Genomic DNA, 25,179 nt, shown 5'->3' on the forward strand with positions numbered 1-25,179 from the left:
GAAAAATTCATTTGTAAAGTTGGTTTAGACAAAATAATATACCATTTATTTGCAGGACAGACCAAGGTTAATAGAAATACAAGCTCACACAATAACGTGTTTACGACATATGTTTGACTTCCACCAGACTTTTTAATAGCAACGTCATAGAGTATGATTGTTTGCGTGTTTTGTCAACATCTGTCTGTCTTGCCCAGCAGTATGTACGATACATCAAAGGAATAGTTCTAGTAATAGTGACTTCATAGAGTATGATTGGTTGTTGTATTTGTTAAAATCTGTCTGTCATGCCTGGCAGTTGGTACAATACATCAAATTGAAAGTTATAGTAAGCCCGATCCCATGTTGGTCCAACCTTGTATTTATAATAACCTTGGGACAGATATATAACACATTTTTCTCAAGTTAACTCTATCAAATTAGGGTATAAACAAATTTGATGCTACATGGACACTCCTACAATATTTTATTAATACGACTTGATTGATATTTCTTAGATCAAAATGTGTACTTTTACAACATTTTATGTGATGTAATATACACCTTTACTAATATATACAGTGGCCCCATTGACTTGTTGTCGTATATTCGTACATTCAGACAGACAAACGTTGCTTTATTAATATAGATAACCTTATTCTATGAGATCAATCTGGGGCGAAATTCTTTAAAAGAACAAATAGGCTCGATCCAATACAAATTACAACGGTCTCAAATTTCTCAATGATTTTCAAACCAAATGCCAAAACTAACATTTATCAATGATTTAAGGATATCAATAGTATACGAACAATAATATTATAGGCCTATGATCCATGATAAAGTGGGATTTTTTCTTGTCTTTTTAGGAAGGATTTTTTGATTAAAATGGTGTTTTTTTTTATATCTAAGTAGAAAGTAAATTAGATTTTTATACTTTTAGATTATGAGCTATGCACCAAAAACCATTAAAATAAATGAATATGTATATATATCATTAATACACTTATTAAGGAAAACTAAAATTAAATTAGTAAAATTAGGAGAAATGGGAAAAGTAAAATAATAAAACATTTTTAAATTTGGGAAGAAACTTCATTTAATGAAGTGATAATTTACTTTAATTTAAAGTTTTATGAGGAAAAATAGTTTTATCTCACCTATAAAATATATGAGTTAGATCTTCTATGTATGCCTATCATAAACATACATGCCTCTTGACGAAGAAGTCGGGTGACAAAATTGGTGGGAGTTTTCATCCAGTGGTTCTCTAATGGGGTACACGTACTCATTGGAGCACTTAGAACCCATCCCAGGGGTACTTTGAATTTGAATGAATATTTTAGAATTGCTAGATAACTCAGGGCGTCTAAGGGAAGTGGGGTGGAGGGACTGCACCCCACCCCCCAAATTAAGAAATGTTTGTCTTTTACTAGAAAATTTAATACTTCAATTTTTTTTTTTCAAAAAATTTTATTTTACTTTTTGTAAATAACTATGAACTTTTAAATTTTTCTCCAAAAAGTTTAATATTTGAAATTTTTTTTCAAAAAATTTCATTTTTTTTGAGCAGCCGTGGATTTTGATTTATTTTTTTCCAAAAAAAACTTAATTTTATATAAATACATAATTTATTTGATTTTTTTTTTCCAAAAAAATTAAATTTTTTGTGAATAGCTTTAAAAAAAAAATTTCAAAAAATTTCATTTTTAATTTCTTTAAAAAAAACAAGTTTCAACAACCAAGCCTTCCTCCAAAGTATAATTCTGCGGACGCCCTGTTACTATTGCTATAAATACTTTTTTCTGGTAAGTGAGTACTTGGGTTAAATAAAAAAGGTTGACAATGCCTGGTTTAATCTATAACATTAGATGTAGTAAAATAAATCTACTGGGGACCCGAAATTTGTAGTGGCATTTAATTACACTGTAATCCCTTTTTTCTTAAACATGACGTTCCACTACGTAATCAAAAGACAGACGAAACAAAAATAAACTAGTTTTGTTTGTATACACTGTTTAATTAAGTGTAAAAATTTAGAGGAACAACAAAAAAAATGCAACGTGTGTACGATCTTTTCTGCGCTGGTGTGAGTACAAAACAGACTGCTTAGACCTTTGGCATCCAGACTGCGTACAATATCCATAAAGTCCATCACAGCCCAATCTAGTGAAGAAAAAATAAAACACCTGCAACAACAATATGGCTGACTTATGGCCTACCTCCATGGACCCCTCCTCCTGACCTGATCTCAAGCCCTTGCACTTAAAGTTTGAGGCGTTTAGGAGAAGAATGCCTTGAATTATCTCTCATTCAAATGCATATTTGCTCCAAACTGCTAATATGACAGTGGGGTATGCCGTGGGCACGGCCTTAATTTTTCAAGAGATGACAATCTGTTTGCTGTTTTGTATAGGATGCTATTGCTTATTATCGAAGCCATATTGAACAAAGGACAAAGCTAAATATACTATTTAAAAATATTACCAATTGGTTTTGAATTGTTTATATTTAATCCCATAAAAATCACGTGTTTTGTAATTAAGTGATGGGATTGCAACTTTTGGGTCCCCACTCTGTAATTTCTTAATTTTTTAAGAGCAAAATTTTTTTCGACTCAAGGAAGCAAGAGTTGATGTTATAAAAAATTATATAGAATTTTTACGAAAAATATTTTAATAATCGACTTTTTTTTGGAAAAAACTTCGAAAATGTAATTTAATATATAAGAAATTTTTTAATCAAATATAAAATTTGATATTTAATTTTCTTCAAAAATTCATAACTTTTGACAAAAAATTAATTTTTTATGAAAAATTGACAAAAATTAAGGCTGTTCATAAAAAAAAATGAAAGATTCCTCAGTTCTTCTCAAAAAATTCAAAATTCTAATATAATTTTTAATTTGTAGAAATTTTTTAATAATACATGCTCAAAGAAAATGTAATTTCTTGGAATTTTTATTTGTAATATTCAATTTTCTAGTAAAAATCAAAAGTTCCTTATTCTTGGCAGGGATATTGGGGGCTATTTGTTTTTATAACTTAAAAAAGTATTAAATAGTTCAATACCATTAATATATAAATATCGGAATCGCAAATTAAACTTTATTGCCCCTATACCAATTCCAGAAGTAACACCCGATTCTGATTTATCATCCCATGACTAGTACGCACATAGCGACAAACTTTACTGTATTAATATAGATTTACTGTAATAAACTTGAATGGTCCACTTCTAAAAATATTCTTCATCCTTCATGTTTGACGCTAAGAGTATGAATGAGTCACTCAAAAAGTCACGACTACAACAATTGTGAGCACTCATTACCTACTACAAGAGTTGTACTTACAAACAGAGTACAGTTACATTATTTTTGGAAGAAAGTAAAGAGCTACATCATAATCAGAATGATAATAGTTGGACCATTTCAGGGGTTAGAAAGACTACTTGGAAAGGAATTTTTCCTCTTGAGAATGAAATTGATTATGTACTTACATACCTACCCGTATTTGGAGTTCTTGAATGATGGAGGAGGCGATGTAGTTCAATTCAGTTAGGTCCATTGAAGTTTGACCTATATATGTCTTGTACAAGATGGGATTTTGGACTCTTGTATTTACCCTTTAAGCCCGTAAATGATAAAGTGGTCATACTATAATATATCAAGAATAAATAAAGAAGTAGTTCTTAGAAACAGAGATAGGCTACTAGAGAAAAGGTTCGGTGTACATTATAATTTAGTGCTGCATTCGAAAATCGCACCACTTTTCATTCAAAACAAAGAAATTGTTGGTGCATTGACGTACATTTCAATTCTCCTTGACATCCGTTTCATTTTACTGGTTGGGTACGCTGAGTAACAATCATGTACGTTTATAAAAGTATCCATTTATGTTACTAAAACACATTATAAGTAGAGATTAAGACAAATACAACCGTTTTGATCGGCAGAACTTTATGGTCACATCCGCGGTAGTAAATGACAATTTTTACTTGCATGGACGTAAATTTTTCCAGACTTTCGAATAAAGGAAATACAAGTAACCGCTACACTGTTACTAATATTCACGTTTAAATAATTTATAAAAAATATTTTTATTTATAATTTAATTTAGGGCGTAAAGGGTTAAGAATGACATTAGTCAATAAATTTTTTTTTTAAAATTTCACTTTGGATTGAGCCTATTGCTTTGACCTTGAGAATCATGAAAATAATTTTGAATACAACATTGACAAGATTTCTTTAATTTTAATAAAAAATTTCGAATATAACATGTCCCTTATTGTTTTAAAATACGGGTTTCATAACACAGTCACTAGCTAACATAAAGCCGCATTTTTATTATGTCCATCCACCTGTAAAAGCTACCTTTATCTAACTATACCCCTCAAACTAAACCAAATGATAGTATTTAACAAAGGAATTTCTCAAGCTCTCAATCATAGTTTGGCCTATACAACTTCTTAATAATGTAGTATTTCATATTTTTGAGTTCAAGATTTTTTTCTTCATATGCACTAATTATCAAGGTTTATTTATAGTAAATGAAATATTGCTCTATATAGGCAAGGAAAGTAGACATTTTGGTTAATTAAGGCCATTTTCACATTTTTGTAGTTAAAAACAATCAGGAATATAGTATAATCTCAATTCAAAGGCTAAACTTTGTTGACAAGTATTATCCAAGAGATGTACAGTGTACATTCGACAAATGAAGACATTGATTTGTTTATAAACCTATTTGCAGATTCACAACCTGTAATATTATTTGTATACGAGTCTCAATTTTGACTTTCTGTACCGCAAAAAAGAGAATTGAATCTATACAAATGATTTAAAGTAGTACATATATGTCGCTGATTTGATATTTATGATATATTCAATTATTTTGCCGTAGCATTTCTTATCATTTGCCCATTTTATATTCATCTCTCATTGAAACATTGCACATTCTTTAGCCAAATATTTTAAGGGTCGAATTCAAAAAGTTTGGGGAATACAACCCCTAGGTTTTGTCTGACTCGATAAATAATAACAAGATGTGTTTTTTATTTGAGTAGTCAAGTAGACTATATTATTACATAGTGTTGCAGTATGAATCATCATCAAATATATATTTATTATTTTATTCGGCAAAGTGTCAATTCGGCAAAGTGGTCATTCGGGAAAATGTATGTTTGGGAAAATGTAATCCGCCAAAGTGTCCTAGAAGCACTAATTTTATAAATATGTTGATAACGTCATGTGTGTGTTTCCAAATATGAAACACCGGTCTAATGGCGTAATATAATGTTTAATATGATATACATATACAAGTCAGTTAACTGGGATGTGTAGAAGAACATGGATACATTGTGTAAGACCGAAAAAAGCTGTCACCGATTTGAGAACGATAACTTTACGAGAACCTGCTGTCTACACGACTTAAAAATCAGTACCAATGGGTCCACTCAAATCGCAACTAGAAAAAATCGTTCTTGAACTACTGAGTCTCAATACTGATGACTAATAAGTACGTCATGAGTCTTGGTAGTACGTTCAACGTACGAGCATACTCTATTATTACTGTTACTATGATGACATCATCGATTTGATTCTTTTTTTCTTCTTCTTTTTATAACAATGGGTTTTTTTTCCTTGTCAATTGTTTGACGAATTTTAAATACTAATAATAATAGTAGTCATTTATACTAATGCAGTCGGACTCCCATTACATTCATAGGATCCTTATGAATTTTTCTTTCCCTCTTGATATAAATTTGTTTCTGGTCGTTATGCAAATTTTTATGAGCTTCACAATATGGGGTGTTAACTTTATTAGATGTTATTGTTTCCTTCCTTTTACTGGCTATGAATACGGGAAGGAAGGGATGAAACTGAATGTTACAAATAAAAGAAAAGAGAGAGAGAGAGAGAAAACAAAATGGTTGTTTATGAGACAATTTCTCCTGGTTTTCATCTGTTTTCATACAAATATGAATATGCATTCTTATTATTATGAGTTTTTCTTCTTTTGACGACTTTTATTTTGATTTCTTTATATTTATGACTTACTGCGTCATAGTTCTCCACTTATTCAGTCAGCCTCGCTCCTTTTGGTTCCACCAACATCACATCATCATAGTAATAATAATACTTTTTTTATGTTGTTATTATTATGGGGTGAGGTGGGAAGGGGTGGGGGTTCGAGACTCCTAGGGGTGGTGCTCTTTTTTTTTTTTTACTTTTATGATCCATTCACTGATGCACAGTGCACACGTGACAAAATATTACTTATAGCATCATATTTTATAACATCTCTCCGGAACAAGTCTATGAATATTTAGTCATGTCCTTTTTTATTATATATATATTCAAATAACCAATTGACGAATTTTGAATGGAGTTTGATTTTTCTGCAGATGGAAAACTTTTTATGTCTTTTTTTTTAATAGATTTTGAATGCTAATTATATATATACTTTTGCAAATACATATTGAGTCTGGCAAAAAACACATGTTACAAAAAGTGAAATAAAATCGTTTTATATATATACAAAAATTACAGGCCTTATATTCAAATTTCTGTGATGCATACTTATACCAAAAATTTTAACTATTGTTTAGAGCCTATATTTGATTTGTAAGACTGAATTGGTCTTCGATACAATCTTTTAAAAAATATCCCAATATCAGTAACAATGAAGTTTGACTACTTTAGGTGACAGCTAGAGATGTTTTTTTCATCCACACAATGGAAGTAATTTATTTCAGCCTTACTAACCTTTAAAAAACTGCTTTTGGATGTAGGCAATCTTTTCTTCATAAGGCCCCAGACTATTTTGGTCATCTGTTTCTTGACAGAGTATAGATTTAACAAGAGAGGTTTTAATGTGTAGTATGTCGTCTTTTGGGAATGATACATGAAAAAATGTCTTGCCGATATGTAAAAATAAAAGTAATGGAAATGAACATGGACTACTTGAAGCCTCAGAGCAGCTTAGCTGTCATAACGTTTTATTAGATCAGCTGCAAGCAGCCTTGATAGGAAGGATATAAACACAAATCCGACTACGTAAATAACAAGGACATATAGGCTGGAATTACTTCGACGTCGATTCTCAATTCTACTCAGAGTCCACCAAAGAATTGCAATCATAACTCCAAAAAAAACACCTTATCTGTTACTCCCTGTCTTTCATGGAGGACACGCACTAGTGTTTACTTAATACTTAGATGTTCCCTTCACTATAATTAAATACTAATAATGACAACAGTTTTGGAAAGTAAAAAGTGTTTAGAAATTTTAAATAGCCCAACCCGAAATATGTAGTCCGTAAGAATAAGATCTGCACTACTAGTTGGCCATATTTTATTCCCAACCATTCTTTTGCTGCTTCTGAATGATCTTTTGTGCCCTTTACTGATTTTATGACTTTAATCCAGATAGCCGGTTTTGTATCCTATAGAATCGATCCAAGCATATATGAAATATCCCATATCCGTACAATATTTTACCGAATAGCAACACGAATAATTGTACGCCAAAACCAACTCCTAGCAAATACATCCTGCAGTTCCTTTGAATGGATGGTATTTTAAGAAGTACTTAATGGAACAAAGAAATAGAAATAAAGAAAATTTATTTCATGCTCCTTGATTCTTTTGAAAGTCGAGCCATGATTATAAGAAGACATAGAAGAGCAAGTGGATCAGTGATGCGTTTTACTCTTCTTTTCCTACCAGTGATGTTGCTGGTGAAGGGAGATAGAGCTGGTATATTTCATACTCTCATAATTTAAAAAATCCAAAGAACCAAAGCCTTAAAACAAGTGGACTTTTAGCTAGAGGATATTTTTAGATTCTACACTAACCGCCATTTTATCTCTCATGATGTTGTATCCAACTTTTTCTTCCCCTACCACCGAATTCCCTTTATGAATTCAATTACAAGAGTACACTCATGGAGATGGGTTTGATTTTCAACTTTTTTTTTAAATTTCGATGAGTGGTGGTGTGGAAAATGTATCAAATGGTAGGGAAATATCTTATTTAAAAAGTCATTTTTCTAAGATGTTCTCTTTCGGGAGTGCAACTCGACTTTATATCACAATCAAATACTTGTTTCGGATGCGACACTCGACTTGGACAGAAATCAAATTTAGGTATTGAGCCTCAGAAAAGACTTATAGCTAATTAAAAGGTGTGGACTCGAACTGGAGAGAAGTAAAATATTCAAGTCTTTTGACTTGTGAGCAAAGACTTCCGACTCAACTTGATCATAGACTGCATAGATAATTTGTTTCCTCTGGTACTAATCAGTGAGACTAGCAAATGCCGCTCTCTCCTTCAAATGGTCTGTATAATCCTACACCTAATTTGAATTCCAATTCAGTGAGGACCTAAGACTCGTATTATATATGTATATATAAGAATCATTAATTCAATTGTCACAACACACTTTTCATTTGATGAAGAGCACTTCTTCTTTTTTGAATGACACTTGAGTTTTCGTAACGCTAATTAATATTAATTAACTTGAATGCGCCTTTCCATCTTTCTCTCTGGATAATATAATATAATATCAGAATTCTATGTGGATTGTATGTAAAAAAATCTTTTGTCTCGCTTTGAATCGATTATTTTTTTTTTCTTTTCCTTTTGGCGTTCACTCCAATTTTATTCAAATACAGTTTTAAACTTTATACAAAAAAAAAAACAAGAAAAAAACGGATCAATGGGGACTGATGTATATATAATAAGGTGGGGCTGTTGAAAGGGGGTCGCTCTCATATCATATATTCACGGAGCTATACGTTATTTGTCAGATATACAAATGTACTACATTGATATGAATAAACAAGATCTTACATTGTACTATATACGTAATTTCTATCATTAGAGGGATTACAAAAAAAAATGGCTACATAGAACTCACTCGCTTTTATCGTTTGTTCAGAGAGGAACTTTTATTAGTGGTGTGTCGACTCAAAATATTATCTAAAATGTCGATGCTTTTGAATATTTAATATCAGGTGGTACATTGAAATATAAATACATATATATATATACAATAATTAATGAAGGTTGATTGATTGAAAATAAGGCATATTTCCATAAATTAAAGCATATACAATCAGTTACAAAACAAAGAAACTAAATTAAACTTACTTACAAGTCGAGAAAATAAAATTTACGTTACACGTTGGACAATAACTCACAAACGATAGAAAAATTGACATAATAATTTGACACCTGTCTTTTGAAGCTTAATACCAACTAAAAATTAGACGAATTAATAACAAACAGCCACATTAATATGTAAAGCCAAGTACATTTTAGGCCATGCGTGGATCATTCTAATTGCCAATTATTATATATTTTTGAGTAATATAACTGAAGGCATATAAACTTTTTAATCATTATATTAAATAGTATTTTAATTACATTAATACATCCATGGAGATTTTAACTATTGCATGCTTCTCATCTCAATTACTGTAAATCCATCATTTAAAATTATTCATCTCATTTTTTGGTTGCAACTTGCACTCAACATATAGAATAAACCAATTAATATTAAACTAATTGTACTACGCTGTATCAACGCCGTAGTATAATTATTTATATAAATGGGCTTAGTTAATAATTACAGTGTGTAAGAACGAAATCCGGAGATTTAGCTTCAACACTATAATATACCAATCAATAATTGGATAAATTAACATTGCAAATAGGATTTGGATAATCACGAACACGGTAATCACATTCAACATTGTTCAACGAATCCTTTTTGGTAAAAGTAGATTGATAATAAACTCCTATTAAAAATTGTAAAGGAATTATAATTGAACAAAAGATTTAATAAATTATTATCTAAATAATGATAATATTAATAATCCAGTCATTGTATATTATATTAAAATTGTGAGCCTTGTTAACTAGCTTGTTCTTCTCAGGTATGAGAGGTAGGGTTTCACAAAGACCCTCCTTCAAATAATACTCAAAGAACTAACGAATGGCATTTTAATCTTTGCATTAAGAGTATCGATTTATACTTATATTATATGTTAAAAATAATATATCGACTAGAGTTTGGTGCTTTGGGACTACAAAAAGGTTAGGCTACAAGGAAATGGCTATGCAAGCGCAGCAGATTTATTAAATAACTCCCTCTTTTTTTTATATCAGGTGACGTCATTGGGACGAGTCGTGGTTATTGATACTACATAAATTTAAAAGGTAAAAATTATAATTGTTTTTGTAAAGTGTTGGCATACAATTTCATAATAATAAAATTAGAGCATTTGACAGTATTTTGAATATTATTTCAGATCTGTCGTTTGGAAAAATAATTTTTTATTTTTATTTGGATAGTATGGATTATTTATAGTTTATAAAATGTGGATCTATGTAGCCACAAAAACATATATTTTGGGATATATACATATTATTTTCATATTTCTCGTGGTAAAAGCAATCTAGAACACATCAATGTAATCAAAAAAAAATCAAATTGATTGACGAAAAAACATCAAAACATCAAAAAAATTGAAAAATTAAATTTTTTTAAAAAGATATTTGAAAAGTAAGAAAAAAAAATCAAATATTAAATTTTTTGAATTTTTTTTTTAAAATCCATAGTTATTCAGAAAAAAGTAAATTTTTTGGACAAAAAATTTTAAATATTTATTTTTTTAGAAAAAATTTCAAAAATTCATATTGATAACAAAAAATTTTAAAAATCTTTAGGAATTCACAAAAAATTATTTCTAGAAAAAATAAACATCTACAGCTGATCAAAAAAAACTGAAATTTTAAATATATATTATTTTGAAAAACATTCGATTATCAAATTTTCGGAGAAAAATTTCAAAAATTCATAGCTATTCACAAAATATCAAATTTTTTGGAAAAGCAATTCAAAAACCTAGACCAGTTTAGAAACAACTGAAATTTTAAATATAAAATTAAAAAAAAAAAATTCAAATATTAAATTTTTCGCCGAAAAATTTCAAAAATCCATGGCTATTCACCCACAATTAAATTTGTTGATTTTTTTTTTCTTCAAATATTACAGCCCCTCCAGCCTTCTCCTGCGGACGCCCCTGCTACCATTCTAAAGATACAATACTATAACAATATATATAAGGAATTATTCACCCTTTAGATATTTTAGTTCTTGAGATTCCCACTGGGTTGGGGATGACCGTAGAAAAAGAACCCTCCCTTCTTAATAAACACTTCACATTTGTCGGATTATTAGAGTGATAAAACACGCTAATGAGCCACTCAATGTAGTCATCTTCATGGGAAAATATCACACGAAACGTCTTCTTAAATAATTAGTAACTCTTATATACATATGTATTTATAGAAATCCATCAATTTGATTAATCAAGCGATTGCACATCCTTCATGGATGAGCAATGTGATTCATATCCAACCACCTCCATATTAGAAATCATAGCTGCTTAATCAACCAACCATGTTCATATTAGGCTGGTTTGTATTTCAACTTTTCATAAAAAAATTGATTACAGCTTGTTTGGAAAAGTTGTCAGGTTTCATAAACCTACAATGTCAACTTTAGGTATCACAGCTTGGTGTGAGTTTAAAAATAAGAGGTAATCATTATTTATTTAGTCAATAAAGCTTGAAGTAAAGCATTATTCGTATATTTGCTTGATAGACAGTTTTATCAGGTATTAAAGATATTTTCTATTATCACACTATGAAGCCATATGGAATTTTCAAAGATATACTAGATTCTGAATATTCAAAAAAATTTCATTTATATATAATTTATAATATTTAGGATTATTAAAACGGAAAATGACCACCGTAGATCCGAGTAACAGCTTCCAAGCTGTGGGGGATTTTTTTGCAGGTCCTTTTGATGTAGGTCTCTAACATGACAGCCTACTGCTCAGTGACTGAAACCTTTATGGCCTCAACATTTGTGTTTCGGATTTTGCAGTCTTAGGACTCTACTTACCACAAGATACTATGATCCAAGATGTTCATATCTCGTGATTCTGGAAGGCAAGAGTTCACAAAAAAAAAACAATAATGAAATTGAACAGATGGTTCTCTTTTCCCCCATCTCTGCTGCCAGGGGCATTGATGCCCGTGGACTTATCCATCACAGAGAGACCTAGCTGCTCTTTATAGGCTTTGATTATAGATTTAGTAGTTATTTTTCTTGGACAGCAAATTCTGGGGGCTTCTCCAAGATCATCAATCTTATCCAGATGCTCCTTGATACGGTGGACCGTTGCTTTTAAGGAAACAATGGAGACTCTGGGATCTCTGTAGAAGAAGGAAATGATCAAATTATTGTAGAGGAGTAATTAAGCTCTAAAAATTGTACCACAACTTTAGCTTGACCCGGTATGTCGTTTACTTGTATATGCAAACCGTACAAATGCACCCTAAAAAAATGAGATGAAGACTTTAGAATACTCGTGATGAGGATAAGTTAAACGTGTACACACCTCCAAATGTCTTATCTAGAACATTGAACTTTTTATAACAAATCAAGATTGATTTTTTTTTTCATAATGTCCTCGAATTTATGATCCTCTCCCTTACTTTAAAAAATCATGTGGAGTCCCTAGTAAGTATATATGAATTGCAATTGCATCATTTTCATTTGTTACTTTTATTCGAGAAGGTTTAGAAAAGTGAGCAAACGTGGAAGATAATTCTTGTAAAAAAAAAAGATGCGCGCTATACGCGGATCATCAAAACATTGGATGATTATGAAAAATACTTAACAAATACTTCTTGTAGATAAGACAAATGTCTATCAAAATTGGTTTATGTAAATAATATATTATTTCAATCTTTATTCATTTAGGTAAAGTATTGTGTATCTTTTCCAACTTTGCATTTCAAGCATTGCGACCTAAAGATGACATCGTAGAGCAATGCAATTTTGCATAGTTTATAGGCTTACGAGTAGGTAATTTTGTCGCACCATCTGTTATCAAAATTCGAAAAAAGTTAATATACAAACCCCCCTAATGTTTCAACCATACATCCATAACATTTAAACAAGTATCCCTCTGGCAATCCTCTTTTGCATATTAGTTTCCTGAGTCCTAGTAGTACAACACAACACCATCCATTGTGAGATGGATGCTGTGGTTTGTTTTTCTGTTTTTTCTGTTGACTCTGATTATAACTATTGAGGCAAGTTACATGTACATAAATGGGGACGAGGTTTTGCATAACAAGGTATTAAATACATGCATACATTCATTTGTAGTAACAACAACAAAAGGGATGCTCAAAATGGGCTCGTACCTATAATATCCACAAAGTACAATACATATAAACCATTTATCTTCGTCTCTCAAGGAGAGAATGGAAAATGCAAGGACTTGTGGAAAAATTTGTAGTCGTATTCCTTTGTCAAGAATGTATATTGATGTTGTTTCAACAAGAGGGGGTTTGTGTGGATGGTGAGTGCTGCTGATGTGATGATGAGTCAGGTCTATTATTTACACACAACGGGGATGATTTAGCTCATTAACCAGAGCTAGTTGAAGGGAAATGCAGCATTTACATAGTTCGTTTTGTGTTGTAGAGGAGAGTTTATTTTAAAATAGGTCGAAATACTTTTAGTCCAATAATGTTAAATATCTTATGTGTCAACATAAATACAATCTTCTTCTTCTTTTGGCAAGTTGGCCCAACTTTATTCAGAAACAAATATTAACTTTTCTATAAAACCCAGAGCAAAAAGCCTAACACAGCACAGAAAACAGATTTTTCATTCTAAGAAGCAAAGAAAAAAGAGCTTATGGAAATATAAAACTTTTCAGGTTCAAGATGGAAATGGTACAAATTAAAAAAAACCGAACACCAATTGAAAATAAAATAACGTTAGTAGCAAAAAAGTATTTGTGTAATTAAAGAACTAGTCCATTTATTTGATAACTTTGATGTATAAATTAATAATGGCGGATGATGTGGGTATGGTTGGGGTCTTTTTTAGCCATTTTGGCATTTATTATTTGTTGACTTGTCAGTAATAATGGGATTGACATTGCCTTCTCCCCTTCCACAAGAGTGTACTAAAATTCATACATATACCTATACAAGATCTTGACCAAAAATTGAGAAAGGATAAATATCAAATTTATCTTTTTGGACGTCATATTTAAAGTCTTTGACCACCTATAAGGCGAGAATTTAAGTAGTTTAGTAAAGTTCCAATCCCAGTTTTCCATTTACCTCAGCATAAGCTGGATTTATTAACTATCGAAAAAGTGTAGTGCATTTTTAAACGTTAATTTCTTCCATATTAATATGAGCAAAAAGGTTAGAGATAGCCACATTGTTCGGCATCGGGCATAGCAACTTTAAGATTGTTAAGAGGTTGAGGATTAACCACCATACATTCTACAAGGTCAGAAAGCTTGTGGAGGATATAGAAAGCATCAGGGATCGGACTGAAACTCCAATAGAGAACACATAAAAAATATGAAATTCTTGCGTAAAGACTTTCGACCCCTCCTTCCTCCAGTCCAATATTGCGTCAGTTATCGACTTATTATTCAAATTACTAGAACGAGTTGATATAGACAAGAAATTCAGATACAATTTAAAAACTTTGCTTGATTTAAATCCGATTTATATCCGGGAACATACGCAGGGAGTGGCAGAGAGTGGCTGTAGGCAACCCCCCTTTATTAATATTTGGTGTTTATAGTAGAAAATTTAATATTCTAAATTTAATTGTTTACAACTATGGATTTTTGGAAAAAAATTTCGACAAAATTTAATTAAAAGAAATTGTTTAAAAAAAATTAATTTTTAGTAAGCAGCTGTGAATTTTTGAAGGCTTTTTTTTTGAGAACAGGAATGGGTTTTTGAATTATTTTTCCTAATAACTTAATTTTCAATTTTTTTTCCAAAAAAATAATTTTAAGTAAACAACTGTGCATTTTTAAATTTTTTTAACAAAACATATAATTTTTGAAATCTTTTGCGAACTGCCGTTATATTTTGAAATTATTTTCCAAAAATGTAATTTTTGGTTAACAGCTGTAAATTTAAAAATTATTTTTTTTTTCAAAAAAAAATTAATGTTTGGAATTTTTTCTAAAAAAATTCAAAAACTAATTCCAAACAATTAAGAAACTCACAATCCATTTTTTATTCTTTCTTCAGTATATATTCTTTGTTTGTTTTTTTATAGAAGTGAAAATCTTCTAAATATGTGTTTCGGCTAATATTGATAGGCACATTTAAGTAAATTTTTATCTATGCCTTCAAATGTCTCAGATGAGTTAAGATACCCAAAAATTTTAACTATAGTTTCCAACTTTTATGCTGATTTAAATGCCTTATATTGGCCCGAATTTTGTCCTTTTCTAATAAAATCCAACAATTAATCATTATTTTATAGTGACGATTAATTTTGACTAATTTAAGTGTAATTTGCAACACACCAAAAGGGTAAATAGGAATGATTTATTGATAGAAATTGAGGATAATTATTCGCCCAAGAATACAGATGCAATCCATACTCAATTTTGAGAACAATTATTTCATCTTGCTTTTGTGGTGAGGGACCACATACAAGGACGTCCGCAGGATTATATTTTAGGTAAGCTTATTTTTTGGATTTTTTTATAAAAAGAAATATCAAAAATTAAATTTCCCATATTAAATTTTTTGGAAAAAAAATTCAAAATCCATAGCTATTGACAAATAATTAAATGTTTTGCTCTGCTTCACAATTTGCCCGAATGAAGAAAAAAATTTACATTAAGAAGCAAAACTTCCTTAATTTGGGTTCTACAGTCACTAAAGACCAGACCCTGCGAACGCTCCTTACAAATATTTTATGATCAAAATATATGTGCATCTGTGTTATTCTTTTTGGTTTTTTTTCTCACTTCTTAACAGATCATAATTTACATTTTAGATATTCTGATCCGACCAGCCTCTTAGATTAGGTTCAAATAAGCGGTTCTTCCTTTTATGTAAGAAATTACAAAGTATTACCAGTAAGGGGTAAAGGCAGTCATGCCTCTATAGTTATATATGAGTTACCTGTTCGCCTAGGGTAGCATCCTCAAAGGGCCGTATAAAATATTCGCCAATTATGTAAGTACTCATTTTTCTCCAAGTTTTAAAAGGATAAATATATATTTTGGCTCACTTGGGGGGGAGAAGGAGCTAAAAGTCAAAGGCTGCCAATGGGTAGACGGTGTTTTAGCTGATCTTTGTGGCACTTTTCTGTAGTGTGTAAATTGTTCTTTTCCTGTTACATTCATTGAAGAAATCTATAGCTATTTTTTTAAATAGCCAAACTGATTTTTGGAAACGGGGAAATGTGCCCCCCCCCCGAATCGGGATCTTTTTAATTGGACGATTTATAAGCACTTAATAGACATATCCTTGCTTAACAGTTCACGAACTGGTTCATTTTGCAAGAACCAGTTCTTTTACATATTTTCAAAAACAGTTCGCAAGGAAACTCCCTTTTCTCAGTTTGCAGTTGTCAAATCGGATCGGACGCACAATCCATAGCATCACTAGAAAAAACATTACCCGCTACTTTTTTCTCAATAGCAAAGCCTTATAGCAAAACAATACAAAACAACTTGAAATGTTATTAGTATCATTACATAATAAGATGGACAAAAGCTTTATTCAACAATATTTATTTCCAAATAGCTTTTAAATAATTAATTATAGGTAATTAAGTAAATAACTACTAGGTACAAAACAACAAAGAACATTTGACGTTAAAAATTACTCGTATAATGGATGAACATATTTCCTTTGGGTCATTACATATTATTGTTTACGTTTAAGGGAGATGCCTTGAACTTTTTTATATCTGGAGACAATCAAGCCCAACTCCTGATTGTTTTTCTTTATAGTAGTGCCATGAAGGTCCTTAGGGGGTGATCTGATTGGCTGTAGCCCCCTGCCCCAAAGAAGAAACTTTTGAAATCGAAAATACAACAAGGAAATTATACTTATTACAGTTTTTATTTCTTAAAAAAAGGTCATTCGATCAAATTATGGAGCGGAGCAAATTTTTAAAGTAAAAACCCATTAATCTTGTTTGGTTGTTCGGAATACAAGTAATATAGTGGTGCTGGGTACTAACGCATTTGAAACGATACTATACTAAATAGTAGTGTTGGCTATTTTTTAAAGTTGACCAAATTCAAAATTGATGTGTTTATGTGTTGGTGTTAGTTGTAATGACTTACTAAATTATTTTTTCTGTGCCATCAAAAACCGTTACCCTCCATCCGGTCAAAGTTCCAGGGATTGAAAGTGCTTCAAAATGAGGTCTAATTAAAAAAAGAAAAAAATCTTTTTATAATTAAGGGATACGAAAAGAAAAAAATTATTTCATAATTTTTTTAAATTTCTTAGTAATTTTTTTGACTTAATTATTTAGTCGCTTTTGTAGGTAAAAATTTATGAAGTACCTATCCATGATAGTTTTGAATTTGGTCAACCTTAAAAAATAGTGAACACTCAACTATACAGATATTCGAAACAGGTTTGTACAAGTGTTCCATGTTGGTCCCATCCACTTCAAAACCATTTCTCGGTCCTTAAAGAAGGTAAAATCCATCCTACGTGATGACATTGAGGGTGTTATTTCTTCTTTTAATTATTCTGTTATATGATATAACAAATTATATAACTATATAAGTCAAAATACTATATCTACGTTGTTTTTTACATTATAATGAAAAAAAAAATATATTTTTTGCAAGATATATGCAATGCTTATATCGCATTCGGCTTAATAAACAATCTAAATTTCTAGGGAAAATTCCAAGGGCTGCCAATTAAGGAATGATCCCACAGACACACTATCCTGAGGCCAGCCCCAATGATTTACGGGCTTAAGAACTCGTCCCAATGATCTATATTTCTAAGAAAAGGTGGGACTAGTTTTTAGACTTGAGTGAACTGAATTAATAAGGACTAAAACAACACTAGTTATTAGTGCAGGGCGGCTAAGTGGAGGTCCCAAAAGTCAGAAGGTGATGACACGAGCTTCTGTTTTTAGTAAAAACAAAGTTGTCCTGGAACATTGTTTATCCGGTCCAATCTAGCACTTTCTTTTCCAGAAGTTACATCTAATCATCAGTATTTAGCCGATCCTTTCTCTCCTCAAAAATGTGAGGGCAGACATGGCCTGTACTGGCCACTTTATTTTTTTGGTCCTTAAGACGTATCTCACTGAAGCTAAGATATTGTTTGGATATTCGGTTGTGGTGTAGGGGCTGTTCTGCTTATTCATAGTGGCATCAACGGTCAAAAAATGTCATCAGAAAAGAGCCATAGAGCTTTGCTCAAATATTCTTGGTGTTGAGAAAATGTCATGTTGTCCTTCTCCATGATTTTGCACCACCTATGTCATTCGGGATTGAAAAAAAAAATGTGTACCACTAGAAAAAATTAACCCTGTACCTTTTTTTTGGGGGATGTTTTTTTTTTACTAGCTCTAGGAGATGTATTTATATCAACATAGGTTGGGACATCTGTTCATTTGAACGAATCACATCTTGGTACAAAAGTACAAATTGTCCATTTCGCTTCGCTCGTCGTAATAGGATTTTAATTACAGTCAATCCATTTCTTCATAGATACATTATGTATATATATATATATATAAGGTTGGTTTTTTTTACCGTTAATCTAAGACATTTGATTAAGGAGAAGAATATAAGTTATAAGTTTCTCTGCGTAGATTCATGGATTTAATATCAAATTGGTATTTAAGAGATCGTTTTTTTAACCACTCTGGATACATATATGTACATATTATGTTATTAAGGTGATAATTAAGATGTATTATTATAACATATCATTCACAAGGAGCCGGAGAGAGAGAGAGAGAGACAAGAAACACATCGTCATCTGTTGTTATTCTTGTAAAGAACGAAGGAAAAAAGATAAAATAAAAAAATCTACAACTGTACAAAGAGAGAAAATACATACATTGTAGTTAGAAATGGGTACCTACTTATTAGGGAAACAATTGGGAACACTGAGTTCACAGATGTATTCATTAAAATGCTAAAATATGGACGAACGAATTTACAAAGATCGTTTGTAAATACATCAGTAGTCTCAATAGTTGTTGAAATCTAATTGTATCTTTTGTTGTCGTCCTTGTTTTGTGACAAGGCTTCATTTTAGCACTTATATTTTGCAAAATACTCAACTAGAGACTAGTTATTGATTACTTAATGCACTTAATGGTTAGCTACCAGCGCAAGTGCCCGACATTGCCTGTAGTAATAAAGTATTGACTAAAATACACATTTTGCTTAAAAAATTTAGATCACTCCCACAAGAAATAGTCAGTGTTCATCAGTGGATGTCATCTTCTTTAATGGAAGGATCGTTCATAGTGCAGATGCCCCTTCCCATCAAAGTATGTGATAGTAACTTTTGACTTTGGGATCATTGCCTCTATGTTCGAAAATACACAAATTCCTCCATATCTTCTACGGAATCATCGAATACATCTTTCAGAGCTCATGAGTTCCATAAAAAACTGAATATTCGACTCAAAGACCCAGTGAGGAACAGAAAGAGATTTTTCATTTACTTCTCCTTCATTGAATTTCTAAAGTCATTTTCTTATTAAGTTAATTATCGAGTCACTGACTCAACACTAGAACAACGGTGTCTTTGCACTAAATATAGAACGGATTCAAATTTTATTATATTTTGGTAGGTTTGCATCATTAGACGTAAATATTACAGCAAATTTTAGGTATCCTAACTGTCGCTTCCAGATCTGATACCAAAATGGGAGGGATATTCGTCTCGAAATTTAAGAGCATTTTCAGCAAAATTTGGACCTAAATAAAAAAAGGATCTTATTTTTAATGATTACTGATGCCGAAACAATAAAAAAACTCAATGTAAAACAGTTTGGCATTACTCTTAAGAACATTGAGACCTAAAGGAAGCATTTTTTATTAATATTAGCATTTATAATAAGGATTGATTCATGATGACATCAACGACTAATATATATCAAGACATCATTGACTCAAGATTATTATATAAAACAGCCTGGATTTAGAATGGAACGTCAAAGTTTTGGAACCTTTACATTGAAAATGCCTAGAACTAATCATGTTATAAATACTTTTGATATGGATTAAAATATTATCCTTCATTCACATATATCTAAGGTATGCTTATAAATACACCAATATCCTCGTCCAATTTTTATTTGATCGGTCTGGGTATCCCTATAGTTGGGAACCCTTCTTTTAAGAACATTTTTGTTATAAAAACTATCGTTGCATTTACAAGCAACAGGGATATAAAGTTAGTTCATTTCATTCCGGATTTAAACAGCTCACGATTTCCATAAACCATGATTGTTAGGGTATCGTTATACATGTTTTCCCATAACCATCTTCCGAGACTTCCTCATGACTTGAAAAAGTAATTATTCTATATTTCATCAATCGTTTTTAATGAGCCTTCAATGTGGGTATCAATTTCATATGTGATTCCATTTTGCATTTGATGATAGATCCATTTATAGTTCCCAAATTGTTTCGTAACGTTATATTACCTTTGTTTTATATGAGAATAATTTATTATTCAGGGAGAAACAACGCATTAAATAGCTTGAGGCCATCATCTTTTTTGTATCCATTCAAATTTAGCATTCTACTTAATAATTCATCATTCAAGTTAAAGAATTTCAAATAAATAATATTATATTAGACATTTATATTTATGTTTATACAGTGGACCCTCCATTTAGTGGACTAAAGGTGGAATATTTACTCCCTTCCTTTTAGTATAGTGTCTGTAAGAAAACCTAAGGGCTTTTATAATTTATTTGAATAAATTGACAGATATATGTTCAAATAAATCAAAGGTGTTTTTTTTTTTGTCGAGTCTGGAATTTTCGTTTTTTCATATTCCCATGAAATGAAAGAACTCGTCTTTAATAAAATACGTAAAATATGTTTAAATAAAGGTTGTCTGTTGGTTCATTCCATGCCCAATCCACAAGAAATAATAATAACGAGTAACTCTAGCATCACAAATTTGAATGATTTTGAGACCACAATCTAAGATTTGTGAGTAAAACAAATTTCACCCTACTCATCCTGGTTGTTCGTTATATATGGATAGTTAGTCCTACTCCCTTTTTGGGTCTACAACTGTCATTCAAACAGCTAACACCAGCTGTTTGTCAGTGTCTTATCCCTATAAAAATAATCATATCAGGTTTAATTGATGAGTCACGCATACAAACCTTGCTTTAATTTTGTTTTTAAATCAATATATAACCAAAAACTCAAAAATCTCAGTGTTCAAAAGAATGTAGGTATTAGTACGAGCAATATATGAATGATCATATTCATATTTAGAAGTAGTACTCCGAGTTAAAAGGCATTGACAAAGAGAAAAGCATTGCTTTAATAATATGGAAGATAACTCCTCAAGAAATAATGCGTGTTACTTTTAATTTTCCTAGAGAAAACTCAGTGATAACTACTTAACTGCTAATTAAAATTATGTTCATTTTGGGCATGTTAAAAAAGAAGCCGGAAATCAAAATAGTAACCCTGACAACTGGAAGAATGTTTTGGAGGAGAGCAGCTTAGTTGTCATGACGTGTCATTAGATCCGTTACAATCAGCTGTGACGAAGGAGGAGGGGAGAATGAAAAAAAATAAGGACATTGGTAAGAATTACTCCGTTCTCGATCCTATTTCACCTCTGAGTCGCAACAAATCCCCAGGGCTACTCTACGTCTTTGATGAGCACATACCAACATTCAAAGAGTTTTTGGATATAATTGAATGTAATAGAAAAGTAAGTTCACTTCTCAGGAGTTAAATAATAATGACAACAGTTAATTCAATTACCAATTCCAAATGAACAAGCCAGCTAAAAAATACACACGATGGTTATCAATAATTATGTGTGTACTAGAATTTATCGATACCATAAAATTTGTCGTTTAGCAAGATTCTATAAACTAATTTCTAAATTTGGGTATCTCAGTCATTCTGGTATGAGATCGTAAATAATTTATGATATTTATTTAAAGCTAGTCTTACTCATAAATTCCAGAAAGATGCAAAATTAGTCACATCAGAAGGTGAAGGTATAAAAAAGTATAAAAAAGTATCAATTTACTATAGGTGTATTGCCCTGAGTATCATTTTTTATCGGTGCACATAAAAATATCGTATCATTTGCTCTGTAGAAATATAAGTCAATAAAATTTTTACATAAACTGAATCATGAATATGAATTACCCCTTCATTTAATCAATAAATAATCTAGACTTATATCATGTAACAACCCTTTTTTCATTTGGACTAAAGCAAACAATTAGTGTACTTCTCCTTGCCATGTTTTATTGAGATAGCTTGAAAAATGAATTCAGAAGAAAACAATGGGGAACATACGTATGTATGTATGTAGCAGTATAAAAAACAGCAGATTTCAATTTATCATAAAGCATATCCCCTCATAAATGAACAATTAAACGAATACAATTAAATACTTATTTTATTAAATCTAAGGAGATTTTAAAAATTGTTAAAGATGATTTGATTGGAATTTCATTTAAAAAATGCATTTATTTAAATATTTTTTCTCATCCTCTTTGAGAATATTTTGAGCTTCTTGGGAGTCACAGCTTGTATTACGAACTACATCTGCAGGTGTGACAAGTGCTCGTAAATCACAAGAATGAATTGGAAACTTGCTTCTTTAAAAGAAAATGGGTTTTGTATCAGTGTTTTAGTCTACAGTGAAATTAATTGAGATTATTGGAGGAAACTTAACTTCAATCCTTAAAGATATCACTTATTATTCAAATCGATAATTTATTTTAATTATGTGTTAATGGGCACAGAAATTGTATATACAAATCCTGAATTTTTCCAGCAATTAATGCACAATTACAAGAAACTTAAAAACTATTCCAGATCTATAGAGAACTTATTAGGTAAATTTTTTGTGGAGTAACGGTTAAAATAGAAATATGCCACATTACGCTATGGATCCTTCCCAATTCCTCGTATCTTTTGTCATTGAGTCTTTAGGTTGATTTTTGATTGATTATTGGGCAAAAAATTAAAGTAAAACCATCAAATCATACTTCACAAATCCACTAAAAACAATACAGACAATTGGAAAGGTAAAAAGGCAATGATGGATAGTTCAACTTTGCCCGTTGATTTATGGAATATTGACCTTTTGCTATGAAGTTTTAACTTTTTCTTATAGGTGATTTTTTTTTTTTGTGTAGACAATCTATCATTTTATGGTCGATATTTTTGGAAAAAGTTTTTTACAAAGTACAAAAAGGTTTCCCAGTAATTATTTTAATTTTATCTTGGGGATTCTTCGAATGACGTTGGGAACCCTTAAAAAAACGGATAACCCCATAGAGAAACCCTAGAATTGCCATACGTATTACAATATGCACCAAGTGGCCCATTCAAATTTGAACACTTGGAATTTTTAACTTGAACAAGATATAATTTATTAATGAACAATATGATTTTAATAAAATTAATACACTAAATAGATGTTTGTCTGAGCTCTCTTAATCATTCATGTAGCCACCCGTAGCGCCAATGATAGCTTCCAGGCGGTGGTGGAATGTCTAGCACCCACGGTGTATGTAGTCCTCTGTCATGGCCTCCCAGAGCTGGTTGACAGTGCCATTGAGGGCCTCAGTGTTTGGATGACAGGCACTGCATACCTTCCCCTCGATATGAACCCAAAAGTTGTAGTCAAGGGCGTTGGCATCAGGACTGTAGGACGGCCAAGAGTCACAAGAAAGAATTCAAAATAACTCAATAAGGCTCTTTACATCCACTTTTTTATAGCTCTATGTACAGTCTGGTGTGATACCTCGAGATCTCTTGCAGGTATTCTCATGTACTTAAAGAGATTGCCCTGGACTATTTTCTTTCAATCTTCCGGATCCAGTTTGGAGTTTTGAACATACCCATTCTTCTTCTCCAACGTTTCGGACTTACTAACGGCATAGACTGTAGTTCTGAGGACGCCCAATCACGTTCAAGTGTCATTTTATCTACTTGTACGTAAATTATAGAACTAAGATTTGTTTTGTTTTGTAACTAATTGTTTGGGCTTTAATATATCGAAATATAAATGAATTTCAATGATTCAACCTTCATTAATTATTGAATTAGTAAGTGTTCAGATGTCAATGGACCACCCGATATATACTTGAGAACATTATATTTCAAACATCTGACATAAACTGATTTCCACCCTGGAAGGAACTTCCTGAGAACAATATGTTGTTGGCCCTAAGAGCACTAATGGGTCATAAACAATTATTGTTAATTGCTCCTCTTAACCCTCTTTTTGTGGCCGTGTTGTTGGAGAGGTTTTTTTTTATGAACAATAACTTCTTCGTTGAATAAGAGTATTTGTAGAAGAAAAGTACGGAAAAGGAAAAGAGATTTCCCTGAGTCCTCTATATGTGTAAGTAACTAAACTATAAGCTCCTTTCCTCGTTTCCTTCCCCCCTCTCCTTGATTGTCTTATTATTTTCCTTCTTAATATTTTAATGTCCCCTGAAGCCATCTTTAAATATACTTAATCGCAAAAAATCGTTACTTAAATATAATGTATATTTTTTTAGACCGTTTTCAACCCCTAGTAAAGGAGAATAGGGACCAAAGAATATACTAACATATAAATATAATGGGACCCTTATAATAATAATGATTATCAATGTGTCCCCAAGGTGTCCAAGACACACTCGTTCGTTACATGGAGTAGCCCATGGATAATCAATAATAAATAGATTATACCCATCATATAGGTACATTGAACTGACCATTTTAGAGTGGATTAGGAAAATCGGGCCCCCTATATTAAAAGTACGAATGCCCAAATGCATTCACCGACCTAAGAAATTAGTTTGGTTAATTTGACGTTTTGCATTCAAATGCAATTCGTGGAGAAGTTATTGATTTAAATAACCTTTGGATAGATGCAAAAAATATCAAATACATTAAGTATGTGTTATGGTAAGTCTAAGGAATTTTATTTAGGTATATAAATATTTGAAAAACATACAAAGACAACTTTAAACGGACTTAAAGTGGAGGGAGAAAGTTATCATACTGCAAGTGTAAGTCGAGTCTCATATTTTTCCTCCCAAGATTATCA

The sequence above is a fragment of the Lepeophtheirus salmonis genome, chromosome Z (assembly GCF_016086655.4).
Source record: "Lepeophtheirus salmonis chromosome Z, UVic_Lsal_1.4, whole genome shotgun sequence".
Classification (NCBI taxonomy): Eukaryota; Metazoa; Arthropoda; class Copepoda; order Siphonostomatoida; family Caligidae; genus Lepeophtheirus; species Lepeophtheirus salmonis.